At 40.5% G+C, this 26,334-nt stretch overlaps 1 protein-coding gene across 2 annotated transcripts in view; it reads left to right on the top strand.

Annotated features, from left to right (window-relative positions):
• HTR1F (5-hydroxytryptamine receptor 1F) overlaps positions 1-26,334 on the top strand; it is a 445,099-nt gene that overhangs the window by 276,123 nt on the left and 142,642 nt on the right. For both annotated transcript variants that reach the window (XM_082244850.1, XM_082244851.1), the window contains one exon: positions 4,508-4,639. The gene's annotated coding sequence lies outside the window, so the exon portion shown is untranslated. The remainder of the gene's footprint in view (positions 1-4,507; positions 4,640-26,334) is intronic.

The raw sequence follows: 26,334 nt of genomic DNA, 5'->3' as shown, positions 1-26,334 counted from the left end.
AAATTAGTAAAAGCAATACTAGGATGAGTTGGTGAGTATGCATAATGATTACTAAGATGTTGACAAAAGCATGAAGAAATTATTCAAATCAATATTAGGATTAGTTAGTGATTATGCATAGTGATTACTGAGATGTTGACACAAGCATGAAGAATGTAGCTAAATCGATGTTAAATAATGACAGACAAGACAGGGTATTAACACTGTTTCAGAACTGACCAGGTAGTGCTCTATGTTTTGCAGATCTCCTTACAAAGCCATAGATCTTCTTATCTTATCTTATCTTATCTTTCTTAAGCTGCTCACCTGCCAGCATGCAGGATAAACAGTGGTGGACAGAAAGCCAGCTGCACTAAGGGGCAGGAATTGGCACCTTTATCATTTAATTATTAAGGCAGGATGTAATCAGAATGTGATTACTGGCTTTGGGAGGTTTTGAAAAACATACCTCTACATAGAAAAGTTTGGGATAGTTTTAAAAATCCCTTCACAGTCATTATTAAATACAGGGCCATAGATAAGGGGGGGGGGGTTAGGGGGGGTCGAACCCCCCCCCCCCCCCCAGAGCATCAGTGTACAATATACATTACCAAAAAAAATGTTTATTTTTTTAAATGTATATTGTACACTGATGCTCTGGAGGGGGGGGGGGGGGGGGGGGGGTCAACCCCCCCCCCAGGGCATCAGTGTTCAATATACATTGAAAATAAAAAAAATAAAAATGCACTGTTATTTTAATACTGCTGCCTGCTGTTACTCCATCTGACCACCTGGAGCATCGCCCGGGCTGTAGGCTTGGCTTGGGATGAGGGAGACTCTGGCTGACAGTGCTCTCATCTGTCTGCTCCGCCTCCACACCTCCTCTCTAGTACAGACTGAGGCTCCAGAGACATGTCTTGACTTGTCCAGCCAGTTACAGAAGCTTCCAGAAGGACAGCAGCACTGAGAGCAGAGTGAGAGGGAGTGGGAAGCCCCTATCCTGCCCACTGACACATATGATTGGCTCCTCCTCTCTTCGAGCTGCGACTTCCTGCCTTTGGCTGTCGCTTGGGGAAGTAGCTGCCTGAGCCTAAGTCTGAGTGCTGTTAGCTCAGCTGAGCCTGCCTGCCTGCTTGCCAGTACCACATGGAAGGATCATCTCAATTTTCTCTGAAGTGCTGCTGTGCTGTGCTGGAGTCTGGACCTTAACCTTAACTCCAGGAGGACAGGTCACCAAGAACCACCAGGTGTGTCTCTCTCAGTGTGCTGTGTTCTAGCTCTGAACTTCAACCATGTATCAAGTTCAGGGCTGCTAGAACAGTTGGAGTTCAGTTGTTTTCTTCTGTTCTTTTATAAACTCTTTCATAATATCTGTTGTTATCCTCCTCTTATTTCATGCTTGCAATGCATACCTCAATCTTAACATTAGAGTGTAAAATAGGTGTAAGGTTGATGATCTCTTACAAAAGCCAATCCTGCCATTCTGAATATAAGCACAGTGGGCAGGATTATTTTTTATTTTTTTATTTTTTGCTCTTGTGTTATCTATTTTATGACAAAGATTGGCGCTGAAAAAAAGGAAGGAGACCTACAAATGAACAGGCACTCTCTCCACATGTGTGTGCTATCTGCACATTCACATAACAGTGGGAACATTCTGAGATTTACCCTTAACTATATGGAGTGCTGTGCTACTACATTTGAATGCTGCCCTGAAGGGTATTAATCCCTACATAAATGTATGCTGCTAGCCTGCTAGCCTGCTACATTGTAGTCCTGCTGAGGAAGTTGTTGACCCGTTCCATGCAATGCTAGGCCTACTGGTCCTAGCTTAAACTGGTAGTAAACCACAAAAAAATCTTCTAATGGCATAATGTGCTAGTATGCATCGCATACATTATTATTATTATTATTATCACATTATTTTTATTATCACTTTATTTTGCGTGGCTCTTTTGTTACATATTTGAATGTATTCTGTGTTATATATCTCACAGCAGAGCAGAGTCGCTGCTTATATCACCAATTAGTTGTGGTTTTAATAATGATGTTTTTCCAAGCGCAGTTTCAAATTTTGGATTTTATGTGTGTGTGTGTGTGTGTGTGTGTGTGTGTGTCTCTTTCCCTTGTGTGCTCCCCAGGCTAAAACTGCTTTGCAGAAATTCTTCCTGGCATTGATTCATACTATAACTAGGTATCTGAGATTGTGGGAACTGCTGGCAAAGTTTGTTGATTGAGGTGCTGGGTGCTGAGTCTTCTATAATTGCTGTTGAGTTAGCCTGTAGGGTCCTGACTGTTTACATGTAGCAATTTGGGATTGTGGGCAGAATATCGCTGTCAATCCACCCGCCGCCAGATTCCAATCCAAATCGCATGGCAATGCAGGCAAAACGCAGCATGTGTGTTTGTGTTCTATTCATTTTTAGTGATACCAAAATGTGGTGTGGTTTTGCTGTGATTGTTGAGCGATTTATCACAAAAGAATCCAAAACCACACCATGTTTTGGTGCTACTAAAAATCAATGGATCCCAAACACATGTGCTGCGTTTTCCAGCATTGCAGTGTGATTTGGAATTGCAGGCAGAATCACGGAGATACTGCCAGCCCGTGATCCCAAATCAGTACATGTGAACAGGGCCTTAATGACATTGACTAAGTCTGGGCTGAGTCTTCCATTGCTGTTGTGATACTGTTGTGTTTGCCGGGTGTACCAAATTCTAAGTATCTTCTCTTTTTCTGTATGTATGGACTCTGCGGTGTCTACAAAGTACCACTTCTCTTGTCCTGTATGCCTGTTTAACAAAAAATCAGTGTGTGCTTTACTGCTTCCTTCCACAAGATGGTGCTCTTTGCATCTTCCCAGTAAAGTTGGCTAATCCAGTGCACCATCCTGTGGATGGCACTGGCAGGGCATTCCCTTTTTTTTCTCTAAAGGTTAACAAAAAGTCAGTAATTACACTGCCTAACACAAAATGGTGCTCTGTCACCACAATAACAAACCCTACTGAGCCAGGTGCAAAGGGCACCATCTTGAGGAAGGTAGGCAGAAGCACACTCACTTTGTATCTGTTTAGTTTGTACAAATTTAATTAAGTATTAGCCATCCTTACTGAGCAGATGCTAAGGGCCCCATCTTATCGAATCTAATCTTTTAGAATGATATCAGGCCAGGCTAAATGGATTAGCACTCCTATGAAGTTCACCTGGAACCAATGACAACCTTGGAAGTTTTTAGGATGAGCTCGCTAAGAAGAAAATAGAAACTGGGCAAGTCATGGTAGCTTTGGTAGATATTTTATTTTTAATGTCCTCATGCATTGTATTTTCTGTTGCTGGGCCATGTCATAAAAACTGGAAGAAGAAAAAATGTAAAATGTAATTTTCAAGAGGATGTGAGAAAATAGAATTAAAGATGTTTTTCCAAACTTTATGTATTTTGGCGCAAGTTATGCTATTTAAAAAGACTTTAACTTGGTACCTGATGCTGAACCCCCCCCCCCCAGAACAAAAAAGTATCTACGGCACTGATTTCATGTTAAAGCTGTAGTAAAGTTGTGTTTTTAAAAATAAAAAAGTTGGTTCCCCCTGCAGATTTAAGCCATAATGTACTAATATGCAGACCTACCTGCAAATAGAGTCCTCCAGCGCAATACTGTAATGGCTCCCTTAAATGTACAAGTGTTTAGAGGTGAAATTGAAGGCATGCCTACACCTGTTTTGCTTGCGTGTTGTAAGGTCACGTTGCAATAAAGCCAAGGAAGCTTAGATCTCTGTAGTGTATTAATACTTTTACTAAACAGAAGAAAACTGCATATACAACTGCAGAAAAGCACAATTCATAGTATGCAAAGTGTAACAACATATGCCTACAACATGCACTAGCTGACTATCTTCCTAAGCATGTACAATATGTAGCGCCACCCCTGTGGGGGCCGCTTGGTATTGCTTGTCCTCCTCTGCTGCCCTGACCCTGGTAACTTCCTAGCCCATTTGACACTCTGGGTTCTGACATGGTGTATATCCCTTTAAATTAAACACAGACACAATGCAAACTGGATTCAACCATCTTTTATATTAATTATTCAATACAGAAGGGTGAATATGAGCGCCATTCAGCCAAATCCTGGGAAAACACCCCAAAACCTGGTTGAATTGAACATTTAGCAGACCGATAGGTACAAATAGCAATAACAGTGAATAACAACAGCAGTCAAATGTACAAAGCAAGCATAGACACTTAGCAATGAGATTATCAGTGTGACTTTGCCATACACACAGATCCAATGCCGGATGGTTTTTATTGAACTGGGCGATGTCGTCTGAGATTTAGCCCGTGCGTACTAGGCTTTAGAGAAAACTTGTACCAAAGGAACAGTTGTCCTTGAATTATCATCCAGTCTCACTAACGCTTGAATTTGGAGCACCAAAATATTTATTGCACCCTTTGTGTTACTTCCTATGGTTCTTTTTATGTATGGCTAAAACTGTTGTATTGCTGTAAATTATTTTGCATACTTTCTGTTTCAGGGCCAGGAAATTATAATGGCAAATCTGTGCTTGCTATGGGAAAAAAAACTGCCATACAGCAGCCAACATCTCATTCAGGAACATTTGGAAATATCTATCTTAACGTTCTGATCATTTGGTCTTTAAAAACAGGTACAGCATGTTTTTTTTCAGCATGCTCTTCTAAGGTTTTCTTCAAGGTTTGAAAATGAAATGTCCATTAATTCTTATAAATTGTCTTTAAATATTCAGTACAGACAGTGTAACTGTAACATAAAATATATTGCCATAACAGGATAGCAAGACATAAGTAAAATATTACTTACAGTGAAATAATAGCTTCCTACGGGGTGCCCAATTGGAATTACATAATGATGTCCAGATAATTGCCTTGGGCCAGTTGGACACGGACATAAGAACTTACTGATGTTTATACTCAGGATCTTGTTGACAACAAGATCCTGATTAAAATGTTCTATAAAGACCTGACATAAACATGTGTAAAGGAGCGTAAATGAGTCTGCATAAGCTGTGCAAGCTTAAAACTCTTCTTCATTGCCAGTATTGCAATATAATATTCCTGTTAGGAAGAGTTTACCATTGCTCCTGGCCCCTCCCTCCTGTTGAGCGCCCCCACAGCAAACAGTTTGCTATGGGGCACCCGAGCCGAGCCGCAGCTCCCTGTGTTCATTCAGACATGGAGCCATGGCCCCCTTCCTGCCCCCCTCTCTCCTCATTGGCTGACTGACTTTAAATGACAGCAGTGGGAGCCAATGGCATCGCGGCTGTGTCTCAGCCAGTCAGGAGGGGGAGAGTCCCGGGCAGCCGAGGATCTACATGGACGTCAGGTAAGTATTAGGGGGGCTGCTGCATGCAGAAGGCTTTTTAGCCTAATACATAGAATGCATTAACCACCTAAGGACCAGGCCTATTTCTGACACTTGTCGTTTACAAGTTAAAATCATTATTTTTTGCTAGAAAATTACTTAGAACCCGTAAATATTATATTTTTTGTGATCATTGTAATACTTTATGTCACACTGCATTTGCGCAGCGGTCTTACAAATGCAATTTGTTTGGAAAAAATACACTTTTTTGAATAAAAAAATAAGTAAAAGTAAAACATTAAAGTTAGCCCAATTTTTTTCTATACAGACGTCCCCAGGTTACAAACAAGATAGGGACTGTAGGTTTGTTCTTAAGTTGAATTTGTTTGTAAGTCGGAACAGGTACAATTTTTAAGTGTAGCTCCAGCCAAAAGAATATTTTTTTACGTTTTTGGGATAGTATAGGGAAGGTTTAACACCCCTGTACCATTTGTTTTGCTGACTGTACCCCTGTTCAGAAGATTTAACCTCGCTTTCTGTCCCTATGACAACTGGATTTTGAAAATTTTGGGTTGTTGTGGAAACAAGGATTAGTGATAAAACTTCAGTGGAGACACCTTTTTCCCATGAGAATTCTTGTGAATTTCCCTTCCTAGGGGTAGATTTCTCCCCACTTCCTGTTGTCTCCCTTTGTTTGTAAGTAGGAGTCGTTTGTAAGTCGGATGTTTGTAACCCAGGGACCGCCTGTAATGTGAAAGATAATGTTACGCCGAGCAAATAGATATCCAACATGTCATGCTTCAATATTGCGCTTGCTCGTGGAATGGCGACAAACATTGGTACTTAAAAATCTCCATAGGTGACGCTTTTAAAATTTCTACAGGTTATCAGTTTAGAGTTACAGGGCTAGAATTCTTGCTCTTACTCTAATGATTGCGGTGATACCTCACATATGTGGGCGCGACTTGCGTATGCGTTCACTTCTGCGCGCAAGCTCGGAGGAACAGGGCGCTTTCAATTTATTTTTTCTTATTTATTTTACCTTTTATTTTTTATTTCTACACTGTTGCTTTAAAAAAACATTTTTTGATCACTTTTATTCCTATTACAAGGAATAAAAACATCCCGTGTAATAGAAATAAGCATGGCAGGTCCTCTTTAATGTGAGATCTGGGGTCAAAAATACCTCAGATCTCACATCTACCCTTAAAAGCAAAAGAAAAAAAAAAATATAATTTTTTTCAGCAAGAAAAAAAAAAGGGGCCTTTAGAGAGAAAGCGACGTATGACGTAGCTCCGGTCCTCCAAGGGGATAGTGTCGAGTGGGGGCCATCTTGCCTTCAGTCGACTTCCTGCCTGGGATATGGATGGATTGTTTTCCCTGCTACCGACGACTCCAGTAAGCGGGGAAAAGGACCGGGAAGCGATGGGAGGGTGGGGGCACCTCTCCCACAGCTCATAAAAGTGATCCTATGGTGAATCCCCTGCTGGGACTACTTTTATGTGAAAGAAGAATCGCCGGCCTAGTAACAAAATACCGGGGTTATGGTAGCTATCTGCTGCCATAATACCGGTATTTAATGCCAAAGCACTGATGTAAAACTGCGGTGGGCTGTCCGGAAGTGGTTAAGATAAAAAAAACCTTCTGCCTTTACAACCTCTTTAAAGTGGTTGTAAGCCCTCTCATATACCCAGTGAAGTGAATAGCTTCAGGTGATACACAAAGATTAAATAAATCCTCCTACATAAGTTTTACTTGTTTATCTGCCGTCACCTCTTTTCTACATCTCTGTAGTTCTGAATTTAGATAAAATCCTTCTGCATCTTTCAGTAGCACAGAGGAGGGGGTGGGGAGCTGCAGTTAGAGCTCTTGTACAGTGTGTGAGAGCTGATTGGAGGAAAGGGACACACCTCCTTCATACATGGCACAGGAACAAAGGAACGATGCAGAGCTGTGCTGTGAATAGACAAGCTGTGTGCTCAGATCTCTTCACCCATGACCATTTTATCTTTGGTGTCGGGACGACTTATCAGAAGTGAGAAGTGACACATGCTGATAACAGAGGAATGAAGCATCAGAGAGAAACACTAAGAGCTTTGGAGAGAGACAAGTAAACACTACAGATATACGTGCTTTGTTCCCATGTCATGACAGAGGTTTACAACCACTTTAAAGTGATTGTAAAGTTTAATAGTTTTTTTTTTTTAATAACAAACATGTTATACCTACCTGCTCTATGCAAGGGCTTTGCACAGAGCAGCCCCTATCCTCCTCTTCTCAGGTCCCCAACTTGTGCTCCTGGTTCCAACCCCTTGCTGAGTGTCCCCATAGGAAGCCTCTTGATATTGGGAGCACTGGTCCGTGCTCATTCCAGAGCCCCGCTGTGTCTGTCCATTGGACACACATAGTGGGGCTCAGCCCCGCCCCTCCACCCTCTTCACTGGCTGTGATTCACAGCTGTGCCTGAGCCAGTGATTTTTACGCTTTATTTTCACCTGTTGATTCGGCCAGTAAGTCTGTTATGCTTCAACTTCCTTTACCAGACCAAGCTGGCCAGTTAGAGGGTTGAGAAAATAATTTAACACTGTCAGGAGTGCTTACAATGGTCAGCTTTTATTTGTTTATTTTAAAAATATATCCCAAAAGAAGAGAAAAAAAACTGTTGCTGTATCTGCTTATTAAAAAAGAATAGCGCGCAAATGCAAAAGAAATAACTACCAAATCTGAAGACAATCCATAAATAAAAATGGGGGTTTGGTCCCACCATATGGCCATATCGTGCTCAAGCCCACTACTGCGTCAAAGTACCCCATTATCAGTGGGTCCTACACTATCCATGAAAAAGAGATGAATCCAGCCTAACCCTTGGAGATAATACTCCTTGCTGGGAAGGATGTGCAAATGCACTACAGGGGACTCCTACTATATCCACTAGATGGTGGACACTGATTGAGTACAGGTGTGTGTGGGGGGGTGGGGAGGGTTGCTCAACCTCGATAGTCTGGTCAGACCGAATACATAATAAACAGGCAAAAAATTTGGGGGAGCATACCCATGTATTTCTAAAGCTGCTGCAGCTATGAACCAAAAGACATGTATATTAAAAAAGAATAGCGCGCAAATGCAAAAGAAATAACTACCAAATCTGAAGACAATCCATAAATAAAAATGGGGGTTTGGTCCCACCATATGGCCATATCGTGCTCAAGCCCACTACTGCGTCAAAGTACCCCATTATCAGTGGGTCCTACACTATCCATGAAAAAGAGATGAATCCAGCCTAACCCTTGGAGATAATACTCCTTGCTGGGAAGGATGTGCAAATGCACTACAGGGGACTCCTACTATATCCACTAGATGGTGGACACTGATTGAGTACAGGTGTGTGTGGGGGGGTGGGGAGGGTTGCTCAACCTCGATAGTCTGGTCAGACCGAATACATAATAAACAGGCAAAAAATTTGGGGGAGCATACCCATGTATTTCTAAAGCTGCTGCAGCTATGAACCAAAAGACATGTATATTAAAAAAGAATAGCGCGCAAATGCAAAAGAAATAACTACCAAATCTGAAGACAATCCATAAATAAAAATGGGGGTTTGGTCCCACCATATGGCCATATCGTGCTCAAGCCCACTACTGCGTCAAAGTACCCCATTATCAGTGGGTCCTACACTATCCATGAAAAAGAGATGAATCCAGCCTAACCCTTGGAGATAATACTCCTTGCTGGGAAGGATGTGCAAATGCACTACAGGGGACTCCTACTATATCCACTAGATGGTGGACACTGATTGAGTACAGGTGTGTGTGGGGGGGTGGGGAGGGTTGCTCAACCTCGATAGTCTGGTCAGACCGAATACATAATAAACAGGCAAAAAATTTGGGGGAGCATACCCATGTATTTCTAAAGCTGCTGCAGCTATGAACCAAAAGACATGTATATTAAAAAAGAATAGCGCGCAAATGCAAAAGAAATAACTACCAAATCTGAAGACAATCCATAAATAAAAATGTATCTGCTTAGATTTGTGATGGAGTTCGGCTTCAATTTGCTGGTCAACTTCATCTAAATATGCTAGTGCAGCGAACACTACTATTTCCCCAGATTGGCAATGTTGCTATCTGGAAGTGTCTCTTTTACTCCTCCATCCAAAGTAGAGAGACCCTAAGGCAAGAAGTGTGTTATTGACCAGATCACCAGGTCAAAATAAAGGGGAAAAAAAAGGGTTCAATGATTAAACCAATGCAACAATCACATTTCAGAATTATTATTACAGGTTACTGTCCACGATCTGAAAAGTTCTTAAAGCGGTTCTTCAATCGAAAAAAGTAAAAAAAAAGTCAACAGCTACAAATACTGTAGCTGCTGACTTTTAATAAAAGGGCACTTACCTGTCCAGGGATCCAGTGCCATCCTGACATGAATCGATTGTTCGCCGTTTTTCACTTCCCGGGCCCTGGCTTGTTTACTGTGGGCAGCCAAAGTAGAACTTCCTTGCAGCTTCACAGCCAGCTGCAGCCTGTGCTTTGTGAATGGACCTGCAGCCTTATAGGACCTGTGATGTGTCCCAAGAGGTTGCAGCCCCCCCCCCCCCAAAAAAAAAAAGTGACAAAAATTGAAGAGGGAGTGAGGAAGGCATAAAGCAGAACTTTCCCTTTTGGCCCCTTTTACACAGGGAGTCTGTTCGGATCCGCCTGTTAGTTTTTTTGGCGGATCTGAACGGACGCCCCATGCATCTCTATGGGGCATCGGATGTCAGTGGAGACATGTCCGCTGACATCTGATCCGCTCCGCCAAAATCGGACGGATGGAAACCCTATTTTCCATCCATCTGGCAGATCGGATTGGATGAGAATGGACAGACGTTCCGTTCCCATCTGATTCCCCCCATAGAGATGCATGAGGACACAGCTGTCATCCTCCTGCTAAGCGAGATCCCCAGCTGAGAAAAATGGAGTCCGCCTGACGGACTCCGTGTGTGAAAGGGGCCTTAGGGTGAAGTTACGCTTTAAGAGGATACATACTTGCTTTTAACCACAGTACTGTACACTGGAATAGTACACATACCCAAGTGAGTGCATTTTTATTGATTTTAGTAAAGCAAAAGCTTATACAGAAAGCAATATGATTTATATGTTTTTGTTTTTTGAGCTGAATCTGGTGGATCTTTATTCGGTGGAATTTAAAGCTAGCTGCTACTTTGTTAAAGGGAGTAAGGTGTTTAATTGCTATGCAAGGTGGAAAGAAGAAAAAGAGGAGTTTGAGAAGAAGGAGACGGAGTGGTTATGACCCCTTAAGAGGGAGATTTTATAGGTCAGGCACAGAGGTGATTGCAGTATGAGCACGAAGCGTGAAGCACTTTGATAAATTTGTGTTTACAGCACTGAGCACTTTTCACTTAGAAAACGCTTGCCTTATTTATAATTGCAATTTTGCACAAAATGTCATCATTGGTTTACATGAAAATAATTTATCTTGATGTATTACTGATAAGTGCAAACACAGTTTTTTTACTTGTGTGGAAATTGTAAGATATTTTACATTTACATTCCATTTACATTCCATCACACAGAATCATTTTTAGTTGTTTTGTGTTTAACATTTATTTATATTGATATATGTTTACAGTAGCGCCACACTTTATGAAGTGATATATTGTCCCTGACGCTGATGTGTTGAATGCGGAAAAACAGGCATTGCAGTGTGGGGCTGCAAAGCCGCAGATTGGTCAGGATGCTCATGCTGACCTGTGTCTACAGGCAAAATCACCTACAATAGGCACGTGGTCATCAAAACTGGACCACAGAGCAATGGAAGAAGGTGGCCTGGTCTGATAAATCATGTTTTATTGTATATTATGTGGATGGCTGGGTGTGCATGCGCCACTTACCTGGGGAAGAGAAGAATGAATCCAATTGAGTATCTGTGGGATGTGCTGAAAAAACCTACTTAGTGGGTCATAAAGATATTGTTGATTCCGGTATACACATATGTACCGTATATAATATATATATATATATATATATACTTTATAAATTTGGTCAAGAAAGTCGACAAGTGAATACTATAGTTATAGTTCTGGAAGTACTGCTATAGTCCTGGGGACGACAACAAACACAAGGGTGCACCGGCCTAGTGCATTATCTCTTAGACAGGTTTATTAAAATAATAGATTTAAAATACTCACAAGCAGGATGCTGAGGATTTTATATCTATTTGATGTGCTTTTTATCAAGAAACTCGTTTGTGAGTATTTTTAATCTATTATTTTATTAAACCTGTCTAAGAGATAATGCACTAGGCCGGTACGCCCTTGTATTTGTTGTCGTTTATAGTGTTTTCCAGACCACCCTGGTCCAGCGAGGGGCTGCAAGGCTGAAGTATTATCAAGTTGCCATGTCATCTGTTCTCATCTACAAGCCTACAGTCAGGTTGGATAAGAGGATTGCACCACTCAGAGCGCAGGGAATAGGTGCTGCATCGACACTACATTTGCTTGTTTATAGTCCTGGGAAATAAGACCTGAAAAATGTTAAAAAAGTATGGAAAGGTATGCAGTATATATATGAAATTAGTGTGCTGCTAGATATTATTCAACAAATACGTGGGTTGTTTTTGGCAAACTTTGGAAAAATTACTCAATAGTTTTACCCTGGCAAGAGCTCATTGAATCCCTTAGGCCATGTCCTTGCTGTGTATACAGATATTGGTAAGGTTGATGAAACAAATAGTAGGGCGGGTAGATGTTCTCTTTGTAGGGTTCAAGACCACCATGGTGATACAAAGACCCATATATGTGTGGCTCCAGCACTCTATAAGTTTCGTTAAACATGAGTTCAAAGAGTGACAAGGGTTGTTATGAACTCATCTATGCTCTCATGTATATCCAGTACAATAAGGGATATGAGTTAAGTGGAACGGTTCTCTATCCATTATTGCTTTCTGTTAGAGCTTATCATAGCTATATTGGAATGGCAGGCCCCAGAGACCAATATGGGAGTCGGAAAGAGTCTCTCTCATAAAACGCAGGCTGTCTAGCAGGTTGGGTTCATGAAAGGTGAAGTAATTGAAAGCCAAAGTGTATATGACTGTTTGAATTGCTCTTTCCAGTTAAATAGGATGCGTAGAAGGCAATGTCATTTGAAACATAAGATAATGTCTCTCTAGTGAACTGATTTATATAGAGGGACATGCCTGCTTGGAGGAAAGATAATAATTTAAAATATTGTGTTCTGCTACTAAAAGAAAAGGCAGATTTGTGTAGCAAATACCATAAAATAAAGTATTAAATCTGTTGTGACTTCAAATAATAATTCAAGTGATCGTGACAAAAAGCACCGCTACACTATTTGACAGTCGAAATGTTACTACACCTGCAGGGCTGGAGCAAAGAGTAGTCTGCAGAACTATCTGGCGTTTAAGTTCTTATTTTCTATATTCAAAAATAGAACTATGGCCTCCCATTAATAATTGTGCTGCAAAACTTAACAATAAGGACACCTGCACTTATATTCACCCTGCAAATTCCCAAGAGTACCCGTAGACCCAGGGTAGGCAACCCATAGATCGCAATCTACCGGTCGATTGCGGGAAGCCAACAGGTAGATTACAATCAGGGCTATGCTGATGCTTCCACCCAGCCTCCGCTGCTCTCCTTAATAACAGAGAGGAGTGAGAGGCAAAACAGTGCTGGATGGAGGGCGGGCGCACAGCTGCTGCTTTAGTTAACTTTGCAAGTTAATCAGCAGGTGATATGTTTCTAGGCGGTCCTAGCAACCAATTATCAGCTAGTTAACATGAAAAGTTTACTCTGGCAGCTCCTGCTTCCGCCGTCTATCCAGCACTGTGCTGCCTTTCACTCTGCTTTGATGTACAGCTGGTGTAAAGTAGGGAAGAGCTACCTACACACTGTGGGGGCAAATGTCACTACTTGTGGCGACAGAGAACATTTCTTGGGGGGGGGGGGATGAGGAAAGAGTTAAAGAGGGGCAGAGGACACTACTGTGTGGGGGAGATGGCAAAGGACAGTGCTATGCAGGGGGCAGAGGACACTGTGGGTAAAGGGGGAGGGGGGGGGTTGTGACAAAGGACAGTGATATTCAGGGGGAGGGGCTGATATTACTGTGGGGGGATGGGGTGTAGAGGGCACTGCTATGGGGGAAGCAAAGGACACTTTTGTGTGTGTGTGTGTGGGGGGGGGGGTGAGGGGGGGGTGGCAGAGGACACTGCTGTGGGGGAGGAAAAGGACACTACTGTGTGGCGGGGGGGGGGGGGATGCAGAGGACAGTGCTTTTAACTCTCACAGGCAAGGGTGGAAATACTTTTATTTTAAGTTAAATTGGATCTTAACTCTCAAAAATGGAGTTGTTGTTTTTTTTAAACATCCCCTTTCCCAGGCCAGATATGCGGTGGGGGGTTCCTGTGTTTATTTTTTCTTTAATTTGTTAATTTGACCTAGGCAAGAATTATGTGTACCTGGTCCAGCAGCCTCCTGGGATGCTTACATCCCATCTCCCAGGAGGTGTGGTCAGGCACACACTGCAGCTAGGGAGTGGGTCAGAGGACGGGCCTGGCACATTGTTGGTAGCTGGCTGCCTGAATCCTGAAGACACAGCTAGCTGAAGAGGACCTAGATAACGGCACAGGGCCATGTGTGTCACCCAAACAGTGTATCACAGTAGGAAAGTGCTGGATTCGCTGTGCAGGTGATTATATGTTTTGAAAAGAATATAGCTACATACATAGTTACATAGTTACATAGTAGGTGAGGTTGAATAAAGACAACAGTCCATCCAGTTCAACCTGTGTAGGTGTGTGTGGCTGCAATCATCTCACATACCCCTGTATGTTCTGATCCTTGAGATGTACATCTAATAGTCTTTTGAAAGCCACCATACTACCCGCAGAAACCACCTCTTGTGGTAGAGAATTCCACAATCTTGTAGCCCTAACCGTAAAGAACCCCTCACGTTGCCTGAGGTTAAAATGCTTCTCCTCTAATCGCATTGTATGCCCCCGACTCCTCATGCAATCCCTTCGACTGAACAGCTTTTTTTCTAAGCTGAGATCCCCATTGAGATATTTAAAAATTGCTATCATGTCCCCCCTCAGGCGTCTCTTCTCCAGGGAGAATAAATCAAGCGATTGCAGACGCTCTTCATAATTAAGGTCCTCCAATCCCCTAATTAGTTTAGTTGCCCTTCTCTGGACTCTCTCCAGCTCCAACACATCCCTCCTGAGGACTGGCGACCAGAACTGGACAGAATACTCCAGATGCGGTCGGACCAGAGTTTTATAAAGTGGAAGGATTATAGACTTATCTCTGGAATACATCCCTTTCGTTATGCATGCTAATATTCTGCTGGCCTTGGCAGCTGCCGCTTGACATTGGATGCTGTTGCCTAGTCTATCATCAACCAAGACTCCCAGATCTTTCTCCATTTTTGATTCCCCCAAGGGTTCCCCTCCTAATGTGTATTGTGCTTTTATGTTTCTAATCCCCAAGTGCAAAACCTTACACTTCTCCACGTTAAACCTCATTTGCCAAGTCGTTGCCCACTCTGTTATTTTGTCCAGGTCATCCTGTAGGATATCTGCTTCATGCTGTGCAGTTATTGCCCTGCCTAATTTTGTGTCATCTGCAAAAACTGATATTGAACTACTGATCCCGTCCTCAATGCTGTTTATGAATAAATTGAACAAGGTTGGTCCTAGGACTGAGCCTTGGGGGACCCCGCTTACTACCTCAGTCCAGTCTGAGTATGCGCTGTTTATTACCACCCTTTGGACACGCCCTTTTAGCCAGTTCCGTATCCAAGAGCAAACCCTGCTGTCGATACCTGCAGACCTTATTTTATAAATTAAGGGCTTATGGGGAACTGTATCAAACGCCTTAGCGAAATCTAAGTACACCACATCCACTGGTCTGCCCCTATCTAGCTCACAGCTCACCTCCTCGTAGAATGTTAAGAGATTGGTTTGACAAGAACGCCCATTTGTAAACCCGTGCTGGTTACTGCTGATGATGCTGTTGTCTTTAGCAAACTCTACGATATAGTCCCTTATCATCCCCTCCAGAAGTTTACATACTACTGATGTCAGACTGACATGCCTATAATTTCCCGGCCTATATAGCACTACAGGTAAGGGGAAAAAACAATATGAGACAGAGGGGTTGAGTATTGCTTTCAGTATGAGAATTATAGAATCCTTGTCAACTTTTTATTGTTGTCCATTTCCCTGTTTAAGATTTTCCCTCACTTTCTTTATGGTAAAAGGTTGTTCTCAGAAAATAAAGTGAGGTTAAAATTGTCTAATGGATAGTAGTAAAATCTGATAGGGGTTCTAGCCTTCCCCCATTTATTCAAAAAACATTTTGGGTTTAGATACATTATTTTAACAGGCAATCTAGTGCAATTCAGCTTCAATGAATGAATGTATTATAGAGACTTTACAAAAATGTTTGCCATGTCTAACGGTGTTGGGGCAGTATTTACCAGTAGGCAGTATTTACCATAAGGCACTTACAGAAAACAGATAAGATGGGCTATAAACATTCTCATTCTTCCTGTTCAGTAGTGAATAAACCCAGCAGAAGAATTGACGGAGGTAGGCAGACAAGTTTCTCTGTAGCTCAGACAACATGCAGCCACGTGCTCCTTCACCAAAGACCTTGATTACTGGAATGTAAAGTACAATAGCAAGTAAAGCAAACTGCCGCCTGCAATAATGTGCTTTTATTCTATATATCATTACAATGATCATGTGATATTTTTACTGACTAGGAGTGGATCCTGTACAAAGGGGCCTGATTATTTACATGTGTCTAGGGTCAAATTATCTACAGGCTTGGTTTTAATAATGCATCGTGTTTGGTGCATGAGTTTCAAATTGCAGCCATTCTCTCCTCAAATGGATATGTGAATAAATCAGGTGAAGGTCAAGTCTAGAGCAGCAAAGTTCCAGGGATGTCCCTTTTTACTGTACTAAATATCTCCAATAAAGCCAAAGTAGACAATGCAATAGACCCAGAGGCAGATTTTGTTGCCTGATTCACAGGCAATGTAGTAAAAAAAAATGGAACATTTACTCACCATCTCCAAAAACAAACATTGGCTGTGACACATGTGCCCCTTTTCCTGCGGAGATCGCTCAGTAGAATATGAGCCATTTGCACCATTCCCCTCACAGTGGGGTAAGAGATCTTTTACCAATAATACCCTTCAGGCCAGGACCCAGAAGAGTTTCTGGAGCCTCCAGACCAGAGGTCTCCAAACTTTCTATGCAAAGTGCCAGTTTACTGTCCCTCAGACTTTAGGGGGGCCAGATTGTGGCCAATAGGGATGGAAATATCCTGAATTCAGTGGGAATAAACAATGCCACAGGCTTTGTGGTCAGTTGGAGTAAAGAAATTACATAGCACCCATGGTCAGTAGAAGGAATATTGCCCCATCATTGATATCATGTTGGAGGTATAGTGCTCCATCGTTGGTGTCAGTGACTGGAATTATGCTCCATTCTTGGTATCAGTGGGAAGAATAGTCCACCGAGGGATGGATGGCTGCAGGTTGGAGACCACTGCTGTAGACCCACTGACTTATACAGAAGCTGTATCTGTCCATCTGGATATATGACGTAATATTATTATTATTATACAGAATTTACAGTATATAGCGCCAACAGTTTCCTCAGTGCTTTACAATAGAAAAGGGAGACAGTACAAATACAATACAAGAGAGTTAAGAGGACCCTTCTTATAATCTAATAGGGTGGGGCAAGTGGTAGAAAAGGTAATACCTGTGAGGGATGAGCTCATGGAAGAATTTAAAGTTCATTTGTTAGGTGGAGACAGGATAGGCTTCCCTTAAGAGATGAGTTTTCAGTTATCGCCCGAAGGTGGACAGAGTAGAAAATGGTCAGACAGACTGAGGTAGAAAGTTCCAGAGGATGGGAAAGGATCTGGAGAAGTTCTGGAGATGAGCATGGGAGGAGACAAGAGAGCTAGAGAGAGGGAGGTCTTGGGAGAAGCAGAGAGGGCGGATTGGGTGATATTTTCAGACAAGATTGTTGACTTTTTTTGCACACTGCTTGCTATGCTTGTCTACCTCCAAACACTCTGGGGCTTGGCTGCCTGGGAGAAACTGAGCATCAAGCAGAATATAGAGCACCCTTGAGCCCTATAGCCCAAACAACACAGAATAATAGATGTTAAAGTCCCTTACATAAATTCATGAAATACAGAGTCGTTAAAGTCTTTTTAATTTACTGCACTTCTAAAATGCAGCAAAGGTTCAGCACACAGGCCTGCTAATCCTGATCCTTAGAGATCTGTGTTTTGGCCTATTGTAATATATCACATACCGGAATAAGAGCATTATGTGAATGCTGCTCTTTCTGATACATTGAGAACAAAATATTAAGGTGCTTAGGTATATAAGAAAATAATTCTGTATTTCAAAGTAGAAAATAGCACAGCTCTCTACTATCTGTAAATGAGCTGAAACACAAGATTTTCATAATTGGATTCACAGTGTGACCCTATAATGTTAAGGATAGCTATTTGGAAACCTTGATTTTGCAGCTTTTTACTTGGTTTGTCCTATTTTAGATTTCTTCAGAGTCTTCCTAAGGCTTCTTCATGCTTATCAGCCTGAGGTCCAAGAGACTAAGTGAAAAGTGATAATTGGATGCTTGGGGGGAAATTATTTTTTTGTGTCATCTTCTGTCATAGTGGTTTGCAGGAATTTAACTGTTTTGTTATACTACCGGAAAAAAGAAGTTGTCTGTTCACTAGCTTTTAGTTTTACACAGCCAATGGTTTTGAAAAGTTGTCAAACTGAAGAGAAATGTAGCTACACAAAATTTGGCAAAAAAACTTGCAGCCAGCGATTTTTTTAGAATTGATCTTTCATTTATTCTTAAAGTATGTATAAAAGGATATTACTTGCCTATTAAATAGTTCTTGTCCTCCATTTTCAAATTTCACAGCAAATTCTAGTCCCTAATTTTAAAGGATAGCAGAGAAAGGGTGGAGATTCCAAAAAGAGGCAACATAGTTGTAGTAGGCTTTTCCATTATGTCCAGGATACTAAGAGACTTTAAGAAAATTTGCATAGCATTTCAACCAGCATATTTGCATGTACGTTTGTTAGTGTGAACTGGGCAGAAACAAATATTCTTTAGCCTATTTCCTAATCTGAGCAAATGTTCTTTTATTATGGGCTGCAGTGAAACACCACTTTATGGCTATTAGATAGAGCTGAGAAGCATAGGAAATACATATGTATTTGTAACAATGCATGTACCCATAACAGTTTTAGAAAATACCACGTCCTTGTGGCTCCAAGGATTACAGACCAATGGCTTTGACTTCCCACATTATTGGGAGACTTGTTTTACATCAGTTTTACGGCCCATGGTTAGTAAATATTTAGTCCCTTTGCAGTTTGTCAACCAACCAAGACTGGGAGTTGAGGATGCTGTCATCTTCATGCTAAATCACATGTATGCACACCTGGATAAGCCAGCGATCACTGTGAGGATCATGCTTTTTTTTACTTTTCTACTGCTTTTGATACTATCAGGTCATTTCTCCTGGGTGAGAAGCTAGCAGCAATACAGGTTGATTGTCTCCCTTGTGTTATGGATTGTAGACTACCTGACTTGGTGACCACAAAATGTGCTTTGCAAGACTGTGTCCCCCAAATTGCGTTGACTGTTCCAAAATAAAAAATCTTTTAAAAGTTTGTACTTGCTGGTGTGGCACTCCCATCCTTTCAAAACTTCAACAAACCCCTCTGGAGGTCCAACAAGACCCTGCAGTTGCTGGCCAGCAGCCTCTAGGACCACAAGCCACCTATCCCATCGAAACACATCTGCATAAGGTTGAGCGCTCCTACATCACTAAAATTGCATGTTGCAAGACTGTGTATCAGATAGGGTGGTAAACAATATTGGGGTTCCACAAAAAACAGTTCTCCCTCATTTCCTCTTTACTTTCTATACCACTGATTTCAGCTGCCAGACAGAGTCTTGCCATCTTCAGAAGTTTTCTGGTGACTCTGTGGAAGTGGATTTATCAGAGATGGGGAAGAGACTTATTATAGGACTGTGGTGGAGAACTTTGTCACATGGTGTAAGGATAATCATCTTTATTTAAATGTGACTAGGACAAAGTTGCTGGCTATGGATTTGAGAAGGAGGAAGGCACCAGTGACCCCAATTTCCACCCAAGGAGTGGATGTAGTAGAGAAAAATATCTGGATGTGCAATTCCCTCTTGCATTCCCTGGAAATGTTACAATGTAAAGACATATGTATTTTTCCATGCTCACCAGCACCATCTGGTGGGCATAATGCATTTTTTTGTTTCTGTCCATAATAAAATAACAGTCATTTAGAAGAGAAAATAACACAGTTTTTACCCAATTTGCACAGAATGACTATACAGATTCACTGGATGAATGGCTATAGGAATTTATAAACAGATCTATAAATCACAGTTTGCATAAAGTGATTTTATTACACCAAATTTAAGTGGGTCTTAGTGCTGTTTTCTAATGACCTTGAGAAAGGCAGGCTGTGACCCTCCAAAATGTCAGTGCAGAAAAGCAGCTTTACAATCAATGCTATACTTTCTTGGAAGACCAATGAGTTCCTACTATATTCTGTGTTATATTACAATATTTGTGGGAAGAAAAGCAAGCCTTTGTATTGGATTGATTGCTGATATATATATATATATATATATATATATATATATATCACATTCTGCAATATATCATGAAAAGATTTTCAGAAAGGATTACTTTAAGATACTGATTAGTATTTAACATGCTAATGAAAAAACAGAGCAGTTAAGCCATGGAGATGACAAGAAATGAATAAAGGTCTGAAAGATTCAACAGATTAAAGAAGATGTATGACAAGTGCCTTGGGGTCAGTATAGGGAGCATGGACCTCATGTCAAGGCTTTTCCATTTGCTGGGCCATCTGGACGCTGAAAAAAAAAAGTCTGAATATGGATTTGAAGCAGAAATGTGAAAAATTCAATAGAGAGAAGCACCAACTGAGCATGCCTACCTATTTAAGATACTTTACGCTAATAAAGTATCTTAAATAAGTAAATGTGTTCCACCGGGATTAAATTAGCACAAATAATGATTTCTAGTAAATAGGTGATTCTGCTAATTACAGCTAGAACTGTATTTTCCAATAAGGAGTTATACAATGCACATTTAAATTCACTGTGTGATTCCCTTTGTGGGGAATTTCTAAATCTTGAGAACATAATAGTGAGAAATGGAACCACATCTAAGTTGGTGGCCAGATAATTTTTTTAAGCCTAGTACACTCGGGCCAAATATCGGGCTGCAACGGCCAGCTCAATAGAAACCGGCTGACATTTAGCTTGCGTGTACTGCAGCCAGTCCGACGGAAGCTGGCTGTTCGGTCGGCGTCCGTTGAAGGGGCATGACCAAAAAAGGTCTGACGATCGGCTCCCGATGCTGATAGCTGAGGGGGATGAGCTGATGAAGAAAATAAAGGAACAGTTGTTAGGTGGAGGCAGAAGTGGCTTCAGGTTTTCAGGGATCGCCTAATAGTGGATAGAGTTGGAGATAGTCAGATAGATTGGAGTAGAGAATTCCAAAGGATGGGAGCAATGAAAGCTTTGCCCAATCAGGGCATATAGCACTGTCAGAGCCATGATTGGACACTGTCATGATGACAATATCCAATCATGACTCATTGCTCTTAGTCCCACCCCACACTATAAAAATATTCTTTCCATAGCTGCCATTTGCAGTGTGATATTGGTGTGGAGAGAGATAGGGCTCTGTTTAGTGCTACTAGCGAGTTAGTGTGCTATAGTGGGCAATTGTGATTAGATTATGAGTGTAAAGTATCAATTTAGTGTGTATCTAGTGATAGTGCAGCATAAGTGTAGTGCGACCGCTCATTTTTACTTTAGTGTCAGATTAGTGTAAATCTAGTGATAGTACAGTGTGAGTGTAGTGCGAACATTCATTTTTACTTTAGTGTCATTTTATTTCGTCAGGCCACGTTTACCGCAGTAAATTGCAGTGTGTTAGTGCACAATTAATGCGGTGTACTTCAGTGCGTTAGTGCACATTTACTGCAGTATATTGCAGCGCGTTACTGCACATTTAACGCAGTATATTTCAGTGCATTATTGCAGGTTTACTGCAGATTATTTCAGTGCATTACTGAAGTAAAGTAGGTTAAAGCTGTACCCCAAAATAATTTTATTGGGAGACTAGAGACATCAAATAGGTTGGAAGGTATATATAGCATCTTTATGGTGTCATAAGGTGCAAAGAGTAGAAAAAATGAAAATAAGTGTAACTCAATAAATTAAAAAAGCCAGAATAGTGAATGCTAATTACTTGCAAATATCACACATAATTGGTGTTCCCTTAAAGGTAACTTTTGCATACTGGGCTTGAATTCAATAATCAAAATTGCCGATAAGAGAAGTATCATAGGACTCACAGACATGCACGTCTCACAATGACCACAATAGGCAGCCATAACACAATGGGGAGATTTACTAAAACTGGAGCTTGCAAAATCTGGTGCATCTGTGCATAGAACCCAATCAGCTTCCAGGTTTTATTGTAATTTAAGTTAGATACCGATTGGCTACCATGCACAGGTGCACCAGATTCTGAGTGCGTCACTTTTCGTAACTTTCCCCTATTGATGGATAGATAGGGGCCAGTGAGATTCTCTAATCGATTCTCCCAGAAAGGTATCCCTCCACCCAAAGCAAAAAACAAATATGTACAAATGGCAGAATTTGTAGTCTTAATAAGTCTCACCATGAAACTATAAAAAAAAGAAGGCCATCAGAGAAAACTTGATGCCATTAAAGCTTTCTCAATGTTAGGAGCCTTTCTGTTCCTGGCCAAAGGCTAAAAATATAAGACAGGGGGGCTTTTGCTCTTAGCTTTGGGACCCTAAGCTGGGGGACATTTTTAAACCTTGAAAGGTAAATAAGAGTTAAGTAACAAAAATATTTATTTATTTTGTTATGTTTAAGTTAATTTTTCTTTTTTGCTCTTCTTTTTCTTTTCCTTCTCACAATTCTAATTATTAGTAGACTATTGAGGGAAACAACTTCCTTTCCTCAGATAGAGTGAAGAAATTGCCACATAAGCCACCCATACGGGTATTTTTGTTGGGGGCTTTGGGGATCCTGAAAGCATGCTCCAGTGTTGAAGTATATGCAAGGTATTATTCAAAATGACAATGAGGACCCTGGACCTCAAATATCTCTGTGATGAGTTATTTTTTACAACCATTGCTTTTTTTTATTATTTTATTATAGCCTGTGTGAATAAAACGCCTTCTTTCTTAAAAGATTCTAATACTGTAGTATACCTATTATGAGAATTGGTGTCAATTCCTTCAGATACTATACTTTTCACACTGGACATCTTCAGTCTTAATCTATAATAGTGGGAAGCGCACGCAGACCTCGGGCAATAACGCTTTATTAAGGGACAAATTTCACAGTACAGTTAAAATGCACTCACACTTTATCTTCTTGGTATTCACATATCGGCATTCCAACAAGAGCTTCTCGCTCCTCCCGTCCCTCCAGATGGTAACACACCGGTCTCCTATCTTGCGGCTCTCCTCCACTTCCGGTGTGCAGCTCCACCACCGGTATACAGAACGATAGGACTCAAAATGCCATATAGCATATGAGTCAAATCAGCTTGTTGTACAATGGATGGATAATCCGAAGGGATGACTGAGGTCACTGATGTTGAGGTGAAGAGGTAATAGCAGATATAAACCGTCACACCAGAGAGTCTCTCACTCCGTCAGATGGCCAGAAAGGAACCAAAAAACAAGGGAGCACAAAATAGTGTAACACTGCTAAAATTTTAATTAAATAAAAACACACCAAATTGCACTTACAAACATCTCGTGGTAAAGAGCGTATACAGATGCAAAGGTAGGCTGTCAGCAGCGTGGCCTTGACGCGTTTCAGCATAAATGCTTTTTTTAAAAGATAGAGGCAGTATCAAAAGCCCTGAAAGCTGTACATCAGAGCTGTTCCTCTGCTCTTTTTTATGCTTGAAAGGAATCTTTCCTTTAATTACTGTACTTTAAATGTGAGCACAAGTATTGGGCTCCAATGTGATACCATTTTTTTGCTATATTTATATGTTTTTATTTGAAAATAGTTTTTAGTTACTTCTTTTTAGATCAAGGGTCTTGATGTACTGGTAATGCATAGATGACTTGGTGCTACTCTGGACTGAAACTAAGTCTGACCTTTCTGCTATTATTAAAGCGGAAATAAACCGCTGCAATAAAAATAAAAAAAAATAAAAAACTTTCCCTTGCGAAAAAATACCATAATGTTCTAGTATGCATCAAAAACTCCCTTGCACCCTCACCTAACATCAGTCAGGCCATTGGCTAATCAGTCACTAAGCTAAAATATTTTAAAGATGGGGAGAATGTCTGACAAACTCTGAATTAATGTCTCCTTTACTGGGCTCCACCATCTGGCAATGCTGTAAAGGTAAGTATAGGGTGCCTAGTCTGTCTTCCATAAAGTAGACCTATTATTTTGCCTAATACGGACAAGGCACGGGCTCATTTATGTAAAATGGTAAACTCAGGGATATTGTTAAAAGCTAAAATATGTATAGAGCTTAATCTGCACGTTCAAATTTTATAGAAGCAATAATAAAACTGGTAAAAATGTGGAAGCATTCAATTTGTATTTTGAAGATAGAAATCACAAATTGGTCGTTATTTTTGTTGACTAACATGTTGTGTCCATAATTTTGATAATGTGATTCAGGAAATTACAGGGTCAAATCATTTATTTGGTGCATTCACTTTGATAATGTTGTATTCACCAAAACTTTCTCTCAAGCAATTTACAGCTCATGCTACTTCATGTGGAATTACCCAGAACATACTATAACCCTCTGAAATGAATCAAATCCGTGTTACTTTGATGCACATCATGCATATGCGTAACCAACTTTAAGTAATTGGTCACTGACCTAATTTTTGTAGCATTGTCTGTCCTAAAGCAAATCTCCCTGATTGCATGCTTGTTTAACTAAGGGCATGAAGTCATGGCCATAGGAATTTACAGTGACTATATATAGACATGCACACACACTGTATACATGTATTTATATATAAATATTTATTAATGTATTTACATTTTTTTACCATATAAAAATCCACTTTTTCCGGATAAGCTTATTAGCATTTTATTTGATCTTTAAATCCAGCCCTTTTCTAAATATTTTCATATCTCCAGTAGCATCCAGTTAGAGGAACGTATGACCTTTTCAAATACCTTCATTTGAAGTTATTCATCTTTACCATTATACACTGTACACAGGGAATTGCCCATTTTACTGACAATAGCTGATAACAGTTTGAATAGAATGAAATAATTCAAGTCTGACATTACCTTAAAGAGGAATTGCAGTTTGCTCACATATTTTGTAATAAAAACATCTTTGCCATTCTGAAGCGTCCCTCCAACCACTTTGCATATTATTTTATATATACTGTGATTCTTTACTGGCCAAATATGGTGCAGAAATCTCCTTCCACTAAGTCAGGCTGCAGGCATTTTACTGTGGGCAGCTGAAGCTGCTGGATTTACACAGACACACACACACACACATATATTTTATATATATATATATATATATATATATATATATATATATATATATATATATATACACAAACATATATAAAGAAAGACACACTCACGCCACTACTTGCTTGCACATTTCTCCTCTCTTGATGAATACACATGGATCTCTGCAGTCTCCTGTTATCTCCGCCTTCATCCAGCCCCCTCCAGCTCTGCAGCTCTCATTGGCCCTCCTATGACTCATCCCTCCCTCCCTTGCTGGCAAATTCTCACGAGAGTGAGAGAGAGAGCTGTGCATGATATCATTAGCCTAGGCTAATGACCAGACAAGAAAGAGGAAGTGGGCTGTATAAGGTATTTACTGTCAGAAAAAAAAATGTTTTACTATCCAAAGTTAAAACAACAAGGGCGGAAGATTTAATAGATGAAAAGATAAAAAATTACTGAAGAGATGCTTATAAAATATGATATTTTTATGAAAGTACAGAAATGATCAACAAAATACAAAGACAAATTGCTCTCCTAAAAATGAACTCTGTGTAAACATACAAAATATAAATTTTAAATATAAATATAAATATACTGTAAACTAAAATTAGGTTGAACTTAAAGCGTAACTCCACTTTTGTTGAGAAAAAATATTCCCCTCTTGGTGATCTCTGTACATTGCAGGGATTTTAACAAACTTTGTTGTAGATTCCTACCTTTTGTTATTCTGAAGAAATCATTGTTTGTTCATCTGTGCCTCTGTGCTGAGTGGGTCAAATGGGAGTGGATTCATAATTATCTATCAGCTGTGGCAGCTGCAGGGCTCTAATGGGGAAAGCTGATGGATTTGCATCCCTTTAGACATGTTCGTATTGGGATTATCTCACCAAAAAAATCTCACCAAAAATGACATTTTTGTTGAATGGGATGCCAGAAATCTGACTTGTATCTTAGGCAGACTTCTGGGGAAATTGGTGAGCCAATCACACAAGCAGGAAATTATGTTTCTGGGGTGTGGTCAGTACACATTCTGTGTACAGAACAGCTCCAAGTAGACATATGGTATTGCATTTTCAGAAACTTACAACTGCAGATTGAAAAGGAAAGGTCATTTTTTTTTAACATTTTTAACATTCAATTAAAATATGATTTGTGTCACAATTGTATACGTTGATTGTTTTTTCTTTATTTGCTGATTTTTTCTCCATGAAAGTGGAGTTACCAAAAAGTTAGTTAGTTAGTTAGAAAGTTAGTTAGAAAGGGGAGTTAGTGGAGTGGAGTGATTGGAAATAAAGTGCTCAGTTAAAACCCACTAAAAGTGCTTAATACAAATAAAATAGCAATTCATATATAGAAAAA

This window comes from Pelophylax lessonae (assembly GCF_965119305.1).
Source record: "Pelophylax lessonae genome assembly, chromosome: 2".
In the NCBI taxonomy this organism is placed as follows: domain Eukaryota; kingdom Metazoa; phylum Chordata; class Amphibia; order Anura; family Ranidae; genus Pelophylax; species Pelophylax lessonae.
Note: the sequence above shows the minus strand (reverse complement) of the source record. Positions and strands in the feature narration are given on the sequence as shown.